Raw genomic sequence first — 12,229 nt, 5'->3', positions numbered from 1 at the left:
TAACAGTTGTCACTAAAAGGTCTTATTTCATGCAATAAGTACACATGTAGCCTTTATAAAGAGAACGGACGTGATTGGATTCCAAATAATAAACAATTAAGAACATGTTAACCGTACATTGATTGTCGTTTGAAACACACCCATCCAAATCAAACTATAGAGGAATTTTATCGTAGTATATGCGAATGTCTGTTGGGAGGATAGTTCTTTTTGTATATCATCCCCCCACCCCGACTGCTTAAACCGATATCACGCAATAGAGTTCTTTGAAGGAAAATTGTAAAACGATGTTTACACTCAAAGTGTTATTCATACGATTGCTCATTACCCAAATTACAGAATTTGTTTTAAATGAAGAAACTGCTCCCTTAATTGATCATTTCTAAAACATTATTAAGTTACACTTTTTCAAGTCATATATATATATATAACGTACGGAAGCGTATTAGCGCCACACATTTTTTTTCGTCCCATCTTTGCGTTATAACACAAACCTTTTGAACGAATGGAGAAAACATAATTTTATTAATAAAACATCTTCATTCTTTTGAAATATGTCCTCAGATGGATTTCTTCCCACAGCAGTAAAACGCTTGCCAAACTGTGCATGACGTCCGTTTGGCTGATTAAGATGTATAAATTCACAGTCATTTTCTGTCAGAATAGGGACGTTAATTCCGATGCCTCGTGCAGAGACTTTTGAAACATTTCTTTGAAGGGTCCGCAGGTGGCCAGTTACAATGCTAAAATTCCCCCCACTCTAATACCTACACGTTCAAGTGGCATTCCAAATTTCCCGCTCTTCATCCCGCGAGACCCCTTATTACAGGACCTACCTGTAATATTTATTGTTGTAGTACGTCCTGAACATGCCTGAAATATGTGCCACTGTACCATAAGCAATCTACGATTTATGAAACAATCTTTAACTTGGTTAAAATACACTCTGCTAGTAAATCATCATTTGGGTACAATACCACTAAATAAAAACGAAATCAAAATTATAACTTACCTTAATGAGTTGGATACAAAAAGTATTTTTTATTTAATTTGCGGTGTTATTTATACTGAAATAAGAAGTGTTAACATACAGGGGAAATCTTTCTTTTTTTTTTAAATATGTACTGTGTTCATAGATAAGCGGATTAACTGAAATGAGCACTTTAATTTTTCTTGTGACATTTGCATTTTAGCTTAAAAAAAAATTATCCGAGTTTTACTGTATCCGTCGTTTAACCTAATACCAGAAAAGACACTTTTAATAACATGTAAAAACAGTATAGAAAGCAAACCAGTGTTGATCAGTGTTAATCTTAAAAAGTCGTGCATCTGTGTCCTAATCGATAAAGAGTCAGTGTTAATCCTAGTAAAAGCTCTTTAACTTGTATTTTAACATTCACTGTTAAAGTATAGTTTCAGAAAAATGCATGACAAAGAAATACATATTCATGAAAACGTATGTTTTCAAGTCTTCCTGGCAACAGCATCTGTATTCATTCGTCTCAACTCGGCCGATTCCGTACCTTGATCTAAAGAGAGTAGCGGATTCTACCGAGGATTGCCGAATGCATCTGTATACAAACGTTTCATCTTATATTTTTTTATAAGTCACACAATGTTCATACAAAAACACCTACAAATATCCAAAATAGCCGAATCATTTCGTGGCCTTTTATAGCTTACTATGCGATATGGTGTTTGCTCATTGTTGAAGGCCGTAAGATGGCCTATAGTTGTTAACTTCTATGTTATTTTGTCTCTGGTGGAGCTGTCACATGTGCAATTATACCACATCTTCTTATTTTTATATTGAATCCATAGTGTGTACAAATATTGGAGATAAAAACCAGTGGAAGTTTAAACACGGTTTTCCTATAGATTTAATCCACTGATTTTATTTGAAAATCTATTTTTTTTTAAATCAGGCATCTGACAAGCAGTCACCAATTCAATTGTTTCATTAAATTTTAGAAAAGAATAACCACATCTGGCCAGTTTATATAGTCGTTGATTTTCTTTTAATACATTTTGACCTTTAAATTTATTTTTGTAGCGGAATGTTGCCTTTTTAGCTCACCGTTCCTAAAAGGAAATGTGAGCTTTTGCCATCACTTGACGTCCGTCGTCCGTCCGGTGTAAACTATTTCAAAGATCTTCTCCACTGAAACCACTGAACCAATTTCAACCAAACTTAATCTGAATGATCCTTAGGGTATCTAGAATAAAGTTTGTGTTTTATTTTTCTGTTTTGTCAAAAAACATGGCCACGATGGATAAAAATAGAACATAGGGGTAAAATGCAGTTTTTGTCTTATATCTAAAAAACTAAAGCATTTCAAGCAAATCTGATATAGGGTAAAAGTGTTCATTATGTCACAAACTAACTGCCTTACAATTTTCAGACGAATCAGACAACCGATTTTTGGGTTATTGCCCCTAATTTGATAATTTTAATGAAATTTTGCAGTTTTTGGTTATTATCTTGACTACTATCATAGATAAAGATAAACAGTAAAAATGTTCAACAAAGTCAGATCTACAAATAAGTCAAATGTCCAACATTGTCAATTGACCAATTATGGAGTTGTTGTCCGTTAAAGGCAATTTTAGGTGTTATACCACCAAATCATAGTACGTCACATCCGGTTGCTTACGAAAAAGGTCGAAAAAAATATTCCCTTGAATTTGACAGTTGTAGGAAATTAATCCTGCATTTCATTGCAGTAAAAAAAATCTGGGTCATGAACATATATCTTCGGTGTTTTCAAAGCACCATTATTTTTTTATTTGGTGTTTCTATAGAATAATTTGGTAAACTTAAGGTTACATGGTTACTAAAGCTTGTAGGAGGTTAAAAAAAAGTGAAAATTGGATTTGTTGGTTAACTTCCAGTGATGGTTATTTTCTGATATGCAATGAAATTTTATGTGAAATTTTGACTATAGTACTGGACAGGATAGAACTTTACTCATGCCATATTACTGGACAGGATAGAAATTTACTCATGCCATAGTACTGGACAGGATAGAACTTTACTCATGCCAAGTATTTCTTTATTTAAAACAAAGATAAATTCTGCAAATTTTTTTGAAAAGTGCAAATTTAACAATTGAAAGACAAATAGGGGAAAATCAATGGTGGTATTACACCTTTACACAATTTGTTCATCATGATTGTTAACTTTTAAAAATCTTCTCCTCTTAACTACTAAAGTAATGTCAGCTAAACTTAAGCTGATAAACCTTAGGGTATCTAGTATCAAGTTTGTGCTTTATATTATGTTTCATGAAAAAAAACAAGACTCATTAGTCTGCCTTGGCTAAAAATAGAACATAGGAGTAAAATGTGGTTTTCGTCTTAAACCAACGTATTTGAGCAAATATGTCAATGCGTTAAAGTGTTCATTATATAAAGATAAACTGTTAACAGTGAAAATGTTCAGTAAAGTAAGATCTACAAATAAGTTAAATGATCAAAATTGTCAATTGACCACTTGAGGAGTTTTTGCTCTTTAAAGGTAATTTTACATAATTTGTTCAGTCATGTGTGTTACTTTCAAAAAATCTTCTCTGAAACTATTAAAGCAAATTCAGCCAAACTTCGGCCTTTGGGTAAGAAGTATGCATTTCATGTTTTATTTTCTTGTACGCCAAGAAACATGGCCACTGTGGCTTAAACAGAACATAGGGGTAAAATGCAGTTTTGATAAAAAAAAAAAAAATGTAGCTGTTTTTGGTTATCTATCATGAATACTATTATAAATAGGGAGTCACTGTAAACAGTAAAAATGTTCAGCAAAGTAAGATCTACAAATAACTGATCTGTTTATTGTTTTTAGCTTTAACCTTTCCTAGTTGCCATGCAATACTCTCAGAATGCTGGATACTATCCACACTGGTTTGTGTCCACACATTAAAAACTTAAAAGCAAAAGAACAATTTGATGAAAAATTTAAATAAAAAACTACAGGTGAGCGATAAAGGCTCCTGACAGCCTCTTGTTTCTTTAATTATGTTTTAAATGTTAACTGAGTACATGAATTACTCATTTTCAAATAAACAAAAATTTAAATTCTTAAATGCGATATGGTGCAGCTGTTTCCTTATGCAGCGTTTGCACGGAAGTAATATGTAAGAGAACACAATTTACAAATTTGTAAAATTAAAAAAAAGGACAAGGTTTTCAGGTGTCGGTACCCAGCTGATGCTTGCACCGTTTTAAAGAGGTAGTTGCACAATAATATATAAGCATTTATACTGTATACCCGACAACAAAATTATTTTTCATTTACCTGTGTACATTATTCTATTTGGCGGCATTTTGTTCAAGGTTATGGTTGTTTTCTGAAATTGTTTAACATCTCACCCCTTATTTCATTGATTGTATTTACATTGTGTCATAGATCAAATTTATTCGTTCAGTGTATGTTCACTTGTGTTAATATGTCTTTTGATTGAGTTAAGCCATTTCAATTGATATTTTATAGTGTGTCTTTCTATGTTGTGATGTTACACTATTGTTTCAGGTAAGGGTGAAGGTTGGTCCTATTAAAACGTTTAAACCCGCTGCATTTGTTTGCACCTGTCCTAAGTCAGGAACCTGATGTTCAGTGGTTGTCGTTTGTTGATGTGGTTCATAAGTGTTTCTCGTTTCTCGTTTTTTATATAGATTAGACCGTTAGTTTTCCTGTTTGAATGATTTTACAGATAATTGTCATTTTTGGGGTCCTTTATAGCTTGCTGTTCGGTGTGAGCCAAGGCTCCGTGTTGAAGACTGTACTTTGACCTATATTAGTTGGATGGAGAGTTGTCTCATTGGCACTCATACCATATCTTTTTATATCTATTGATGAGCAACACGACGGGTGCCACATGTGGAGCAGGATCTGCTTACCCTTCTGAAGCACCTGAGATCACACCCAGTGTTTTGTGGGGTTCGTGTGTCTCAATCTGTAGTTTTTTAATGTTGTGTTTTGTGTACTTTTGTTTGTCTAGTACCGAAACAATGACTACGGGCTGATGATAGCCTCAGATACTAATCCCACGGCCGATCAGAATGGGGAAGAGTACCACTCTCTTTGCACGTTAAGACTGAACAATGACCTGTTGCAAAACTAAATTTCTGTCTCTATCCAATATACCCTCATTTCCCGTGACAGTCTAAATTTCTACTACCTTAATCCCAGACACATCTATTACAGAACCTACCTATTGTAATTATGGTTAATTTGTTCTCGTCCTGAATATCCATGAAACATTTGCCACTAGCCGTTACGCAACTAACTATCAATCAATCAGATACGAATATTTCACCAGCAGTGAAATCGACCCGGTGCTCGTACGAATGTTTTGCCTCCGAAGCGCTTTTCCGGATTTACTTTCATCAAGAATGTTCAAAGCCAAATATTAGAAGAGCAATAATGTATAAGTCCTTTACATGTGAAGTGTAAATGACCTCATCTGGACCTAGACAATGACCCAGGTCATTTAAGGTCAACTTTGCTTGAAGGAGTTGGAACCTTAGACTTCTAATAATTTCTACCTTTATTACGGCAAATTTAAGAGAGGTTAGTTAAAAACATCATATCACTATAAAACTTCATAATGTTTGACAAATAATTTCCATGTTTTGAAACACCGGCATGTGTATACTCAACCAATTAAATAAGAATTATTTTAGACATATTGCAATAAAGTCCATAAAGTGCTTTATAAAAGAACAAATTGACTTAAAAAGTTTAGAGGTTATTTTCTTTCTGACTTTGTTCATCGTTGAAGTCTCAGTAAAGTACATGCAGTAAGATCTCATGCGTTTACAACGGCTTGCTGTTTCATACAGTATAATGGTAAATTGTTATTTGTTGAAAGAGATACGTCGTGTAATGCTGATCAAGGCATAGCCATATTACAATGTAAAACTTTCTGGAAATGTTCGTCATATTTCCTTGTATTAGACCAAACAAATATATGCTTGTTTCCTGCCTCCCGACCATCCATGTTTCGGACAATTTTTGCCCGTACATTTGCGAAAAAATTGTCCGAATCCGTCATAAATTCCGGTTTATATTGTCTCCTCCAAATGTCAATCAGACAATTACCAAATAAAAATGATGTATCTGGCTTTTTCTCTCATAAATTGTTTAGAATGCTCATTTTGGTGTTGGTTTTGAGTATCCTCAGTTCTGAACTTTGAAATTTACCTGTATTTCAGTTAACAAAAAATGAAATAATTTCCCTACCTACCCCTTTTTTCTCAGCTTGGAGGCAAGAAACAAGCATTTTTTTTATTTTGCCTTAAAACACACAGAAATTGAAGGACGAATAAACTGGGAAGTACTTGAAATTGATTTAATAATAAGATCGGGAAGTTGTTGAAGTACAACTTAAAATTTCCTATTTTATTAATTCATCGTCTAGAAAGCACTAGATAATTACTTTTAAACTATAGGATTGTATTAATTGTTGAAGGTTCAAAATTATAGTGGAGTAGAAAAAGCTAAAAAAAAAAACAGTTCAAATGTCACTGTAAAATAAACTTTGAGATACCATATGCCTATTGTGATTTACAGGGGCCTGTTTATCGAAGCTCTCTTAGGATTAGGACGTGTCCTAAGAACAACTTAGGACACATCTTATAGGCGAGTGACTTTAACCATAAAATAAAATTTTTAATGCACCTACCTAACACACGGCTACATTATATATCATTTGAAAGCTACACATCTGTACTATCTGTTTTGTCCGGTCGTAAAAAAATCGTACGGTGCATTTTCCGTCAAATCAAGATCAAAGGCCAAGGACGAATAAGTGCATATTTTCTAAGATTTCAGCCTGATTGCATAATATGACTTTTATATACTAAATTCACATATGCAAACAATTTAAACTTTTAGAAGAGAGATTAACAGTCATTATTCAAATGCATTTTTTTAATATTTAAAGCGTGTTTTTGACATGTTTGACAGAGAGCACATGTTTCCTGAAATTCGAGTAAAAGTTACCAAAATGTGTGAAAACCCAAATTTTTACATTCTGGTGCAAATGCTAATCAATTAAAACTAAGTAAAACCCTGTAATGACTATCAAAGAAGTTTTTGACATCGTACAATTTCCTAAAATTATGCTTACTTCTAATCAAACAGCAAATCATAACAACTCATACAGTTGGCCCAAAATACCGCCATCTGCGAAAAAACAGCTTTTAAGCATTTCTTCCTATTTAAACATTGTATGTGGTCAATTAGACTTGCTACATGTCCCTTCCTAATTATTATTATTTTTTCAATTTTGCCCCTTTAATAATTTTACTGCTATAACTAGGAGATTACAATTATACTGACATCTGCAGGAGGAAGGCTTTCTCCAAGGGCAATCAGTAGGCTGGCACTTATCAGTAAACATATAAATTAGTAAGAGAGAAATATTAGAAAGGGAATTGTAGCAAGTCTAGTGGTCAATATAAGATTTAATAAACAAATTCTTAAGAATCTGAAAAATTTAGAGTAAAAAAATATGTGCGCGAATCATCTTATTGCTTGAAATAAAGGGGATGAAACTAAGAGATTGCAATCTGCATTGTAACTACCAGACTGAAATAAACATATTTCGACTTTTCTAATTGTTTGATTTGTAGCTTCATTATAAATATTGATGTAGTGAAAAGACCATTTATTTATTAATGTGAATTGAAAATCTAGACCAAAATAAATAGAAAATAAATTGATCAAAATTGAAATTTTCAAAGAATTTCAAAAACTAGTAAACACATTATAAAACTTAAAAATTGAGAATGGAAATGGGGAATGTGCCAAAGAGACAACAACCCGACCATAGAAAAAAACAACCACAGAAGGTCACCAACAGGTCTTCAATGTAGCGAGAAATTCCCGCACCTGGAGGCGTCCTTCAGCTGGCCCCTAAACAATTATATACTAGTTCAGTGAACTATAAAACTTGACTACTTGATTGCTTAAATTGCGTTGTTTATTGTTCCCATGCATTAATTCGAGTGACAAGAAGCTATCATTATCTTGAAACTTTACTTTCCATTATATAGATGATGTCATCTCACTGAAAAGTGTAAAATTCGTGACAATCTTGGATTCGTATTTTCCATTGAAATTGAAAATAAAAGACTCAACAAATATAGTTTACTCTATCACGTATCTTGAAATCGATGATGAGGCTTGGTTGAGAACAAGTTTTACGACAAAAGAGATGAGCATAAAACAACCCATAAAAACACCCCTTACTACCAAATTATAAACTTTCATTTCTATGTAACAACACTATAGCAACGCCTGCATATCTATACTACTAAAGGAGGAGACCGATTTCATTGAGCCTCAACTCCTCTGAAATAAAGGCAACTATTATAGTATACCGCTATTCAATAGTCATCAATCGATTTACTAGTAACTGAAATAAATCCGGGTCACAAAGCAAAAACTAGGAAAACGTATCAACTATAAGAGGAACACAACGATATAACAGAAACACAGAACTGCTACAAAAACAAACGCCAACATACAAAGAAACAGATTATTCGATACCAACTGCCATATGCCTGACTTGGTACAGGACATTTGAAGAAAAATGGTGGTTTAAACATGTTTTAAACCAGAGTTCAAATGCAAAGTTGAAATCATCCCTTTGAAAATTTCATGGACGCTACTACGAGTTGGTTGACAATTATGAGATATCTGTTTCGCCAGATGACGACTGATAAGTTCCATCGACGTTACTAAATTGCCGTCAATTCTGCCATGAATGTCACCAACCGAATAAGACTGAATTTTCGGCTCTTCCTTGACACCATTTGTGAGTATGGTCTTGAGGAAACGATGAAAGTCCGTCGGAAGGGGACGATAAATGGCTGACTTGTGTTAAGAGAGAGCCATATCTCTTGCACGTTAAACACACCTTTGTAGATTTCGAAAAGAGCAGGTTAATGCCGCTACAAGGCAGCACTTGCACCTGCAAAGTGGAAAGCGAATAATTTAAGTTGCAAAACTTGTTTCCCAATCCACTATAAATAAATATGTTTAAACTAAGACGGGTGTCACATGTAGAACATGATCTGCCTACCCTTTGGGAGCCCCTGAGTTCACTCAAAATTTGTTTGGGGGGGGGGGGGGGGGGGGTTGTGTTACTCAATCTGTAGTTTTATATGTTGTGTTTTGTATACTGTTGCTTGTCTTGTTCGTTTTTTGCCCGGCTTTGTCAGTTCGTTTTTAATTATTAGTTTGATGTCCCTTTGATATATTTCGTCACTATTCAAGTAGTAAAAGGTTTAACAATTATAGATCAGTGTAGCTAAATGTATCATGATAACGATTTGGTTCTATATGTATATCACCGTGAGCAAATTAAGTTATTTTCGCGGATATTTGTCTTATTGCGTTAATCTTCTTTACTTTACTTTGAGGTGATTTTTTGGCCGATTTTTATTATTGCAAGTTAATGTCTTTAAAGTAAAATAATACCAAAGGGACAATCAACATCTCAAACCATGAATCAAATAAAGTTAATTAAAACCATGAACAAAATAAAATTGAAGTCTAAGAGACGAACAACTGTCCAAAAAAACACAGCATACCATGAAAACGAACACTCCTAAAACAGCGAATGATCTTATGAGGTCAGGAAGGGTATTTAACTTTTTTATTTTGTTATTTCACAACTGCTTATAGTGTTTTACATACACAATGACATGCATTTGTATTTTTAAAGCTTATGTAGAAAATACTCAAAGCATCTTTTATTCAAATAATTAAAGCGATTAAACTTCTAAAACATTTAATATGACTTACTATAACACGATTTTAAACTAAATAAGAAGCAGCCGCATTTTATCTAGTTCGTTTACATCCCGCTTAGACAACCAAGTGTTTCTAAACAAGGTTACTTATTTCAATGTTGCCTACGATTTAGTCGCAAAGTAATGTTTGCATTTAAACATGATTACAAAAAGTAAAAAAGTTTGACTTCGTAAAAAACATATTTTAACCTCAATTACCTCGCATATATTCTTTTCTTACTTCAAATACCCTTTCTTTTAATATGGAAAATCATTCTCCTCCCTGATATTCACAGTTGGCGATGTGCTATTTTAACATAGATTAACAAAATGATCGCTATTTGCAGATGTCAGATTTTTGGGCAACTGCAAACACTTCAATAGAAGGCTGTTCAATGAACAATAATTTAAAATTGCATCTTAAAATTACAAAACAAATATTCCTTGACCTGAAACATGTGCATTGATCTATTTTTTTAGCATACAAATATCGATTCCCCAAGATATTTTTTGCTTTTTGAATAATTTTTCATTTTTTTAAGATTTGTGATAAATTTCAATTTTCGGGAAATTTTGCGCATCGAATCTCGTATTTTTTGTTTGATTTGGAAATTATGTATCATGTTCCATAAAGTTCATATGATCTTTTGGAAAATTTTATGGTACAAGAATTAGAAAATGGCGTTTTATTTAGTAATCGCAAAAATTGGAATGTTTTTTCATGACCTTTGACCTTGATTTAACAAAAATTGCACCGTACGATGTTTTTACGACCGGGCAAAACAGAAAGTACAGATTAACAGCTTTCGAATGATATATAATACAGCCGTGTGTTAGGTGGGTGCATTAAAGTCGTTAACTAAGGGTCTTTTTGAAATAAGTCACTCGCCTATTAGTCCTAAATGGGTTTATCAAACATGTCGCAACTTAGGAAAATCCTAGGAATTGTCCTAACTTTAGGATACCAATTTAGGTGTCTTAAGATGGTCTTAGGATGGACCTAACTTTAGGATACATTCGAATTTCGTCTTTTGTTCATTTTCACGCGTATTATTTTAAAGCAGTAGTACAAAAAGTTGAAATTCTCCGTAATGATATGAATAATGCACGAGCTTTGCATTTGAACTGTTAAAGAATGAAAATGTGACACTTCGAATTCAACTCACTCAAAACTATGTTATGATTTTTACGTATAATATATCTTCTTTACAGTTAGTTTGTTATTTTTTTATTTTTGTGTCATGTTTTGTTTCATACAGTTTAAATGTACAATTATTTTACAAAAAAATATTTATTACCTTTAATTTAAAACTACATATTAGTTATTAGATTCTAATTAACCATATTTGAAATAAAATTATTGATAAAATATGATACCATAATTATTATTTTATTCATATTCGGTTTGATTTTTCTTTTCCGCTAATACTTAGGACATCAGTTAGGACGTCCTAGCTAAGATAATCCTAAGATAGCTTCGATGTGCATGCTGAGACGTGTCGTAAGTCGGTCCTAACTTTATCCTAACTTCTGTCCTAAGAAATTCTTAGGACCGATCTTAGGACAGTTTCGATAAACAGGCCCCTGGGATTTACTGTGTCTTATACATGTAATTTCTGTGTTAAATTTAATTCGAAACTTTGCCTAAGGAGCACAGGCACTTTGCTAAGGAGCTGCAAATTTTGTTTTATTTTAATAACATGAACTGTAATCAAGGCGGATGGTAATGTCAAGTGCAAACAGCTCAAAAAGAAGTAGTATATATGGCCTGGTAGTGATATTACATATAAACCTCTCATTTCTGTCAATTTATCTCAATAAAACCAAGCTTCTTTTAGAGTTTCCATAAGCAATCACTCGACTGACGAAAGAATGTCATGGTTACCTTTAGCCGAGTGATATGGCATCGTTTTTGTAAACATTGGACAGCCTGAGATCGAATCCTACAAGGGAACGTCATTCATTCGAAAGCGATCTGAGAGTTGAAATCTTAGTTTCTTTATACATTTTTTTGTAATTTCTTAATTTTTTAAATGGATGTTTTAAGAAACGTTTCTTAAAAATCATGTCAGAACCGTAACACAGACTACTGAGTTAAGATACCATCGGTAACATTTATATTTAACGCCATTAAAATTATTTGTCTCAGGTGGGTCATTATAAAAAAAACCATGCAAAACTATGTTATTTGGTCTTTTTAAGTCACAGACATGAAAATGTATCAAAATAACACTTGCATATGTTAGATATGAATGTTTTGTGATACACTTTATACCAGTTTACAGAATGAAATGTTATAAAAACATCCTTAATGTTTTCTTAAACCCTTGGATATAGCAAGAATTAACTGTTATTTTTTACTATAAATTCTTTCAGATCTGAAAAAAGACTGTTATTCATATCATTTGTTATTAGGATTTATCACTTTTTT

The sequence above is a fragment of the Mytilus galloprovincialis genome, chromosome 5 (genome assembly GCF_965363235.1).
Source record: "Mytilus galloprovincialis chromosome 5, xbMytGall1.hap1.1, whole genome shotgun sequence".
Taxonomy (NCBI): domain Eukaryota; kingdom Metazoa; phylum Mollusca; class Bivalvia; order Mytilida; family Mytilidae; genus Mytilus; species Mytilus galloprovincialis.
Note: the sequence above shows the minus strand (reverse complement) of the source record.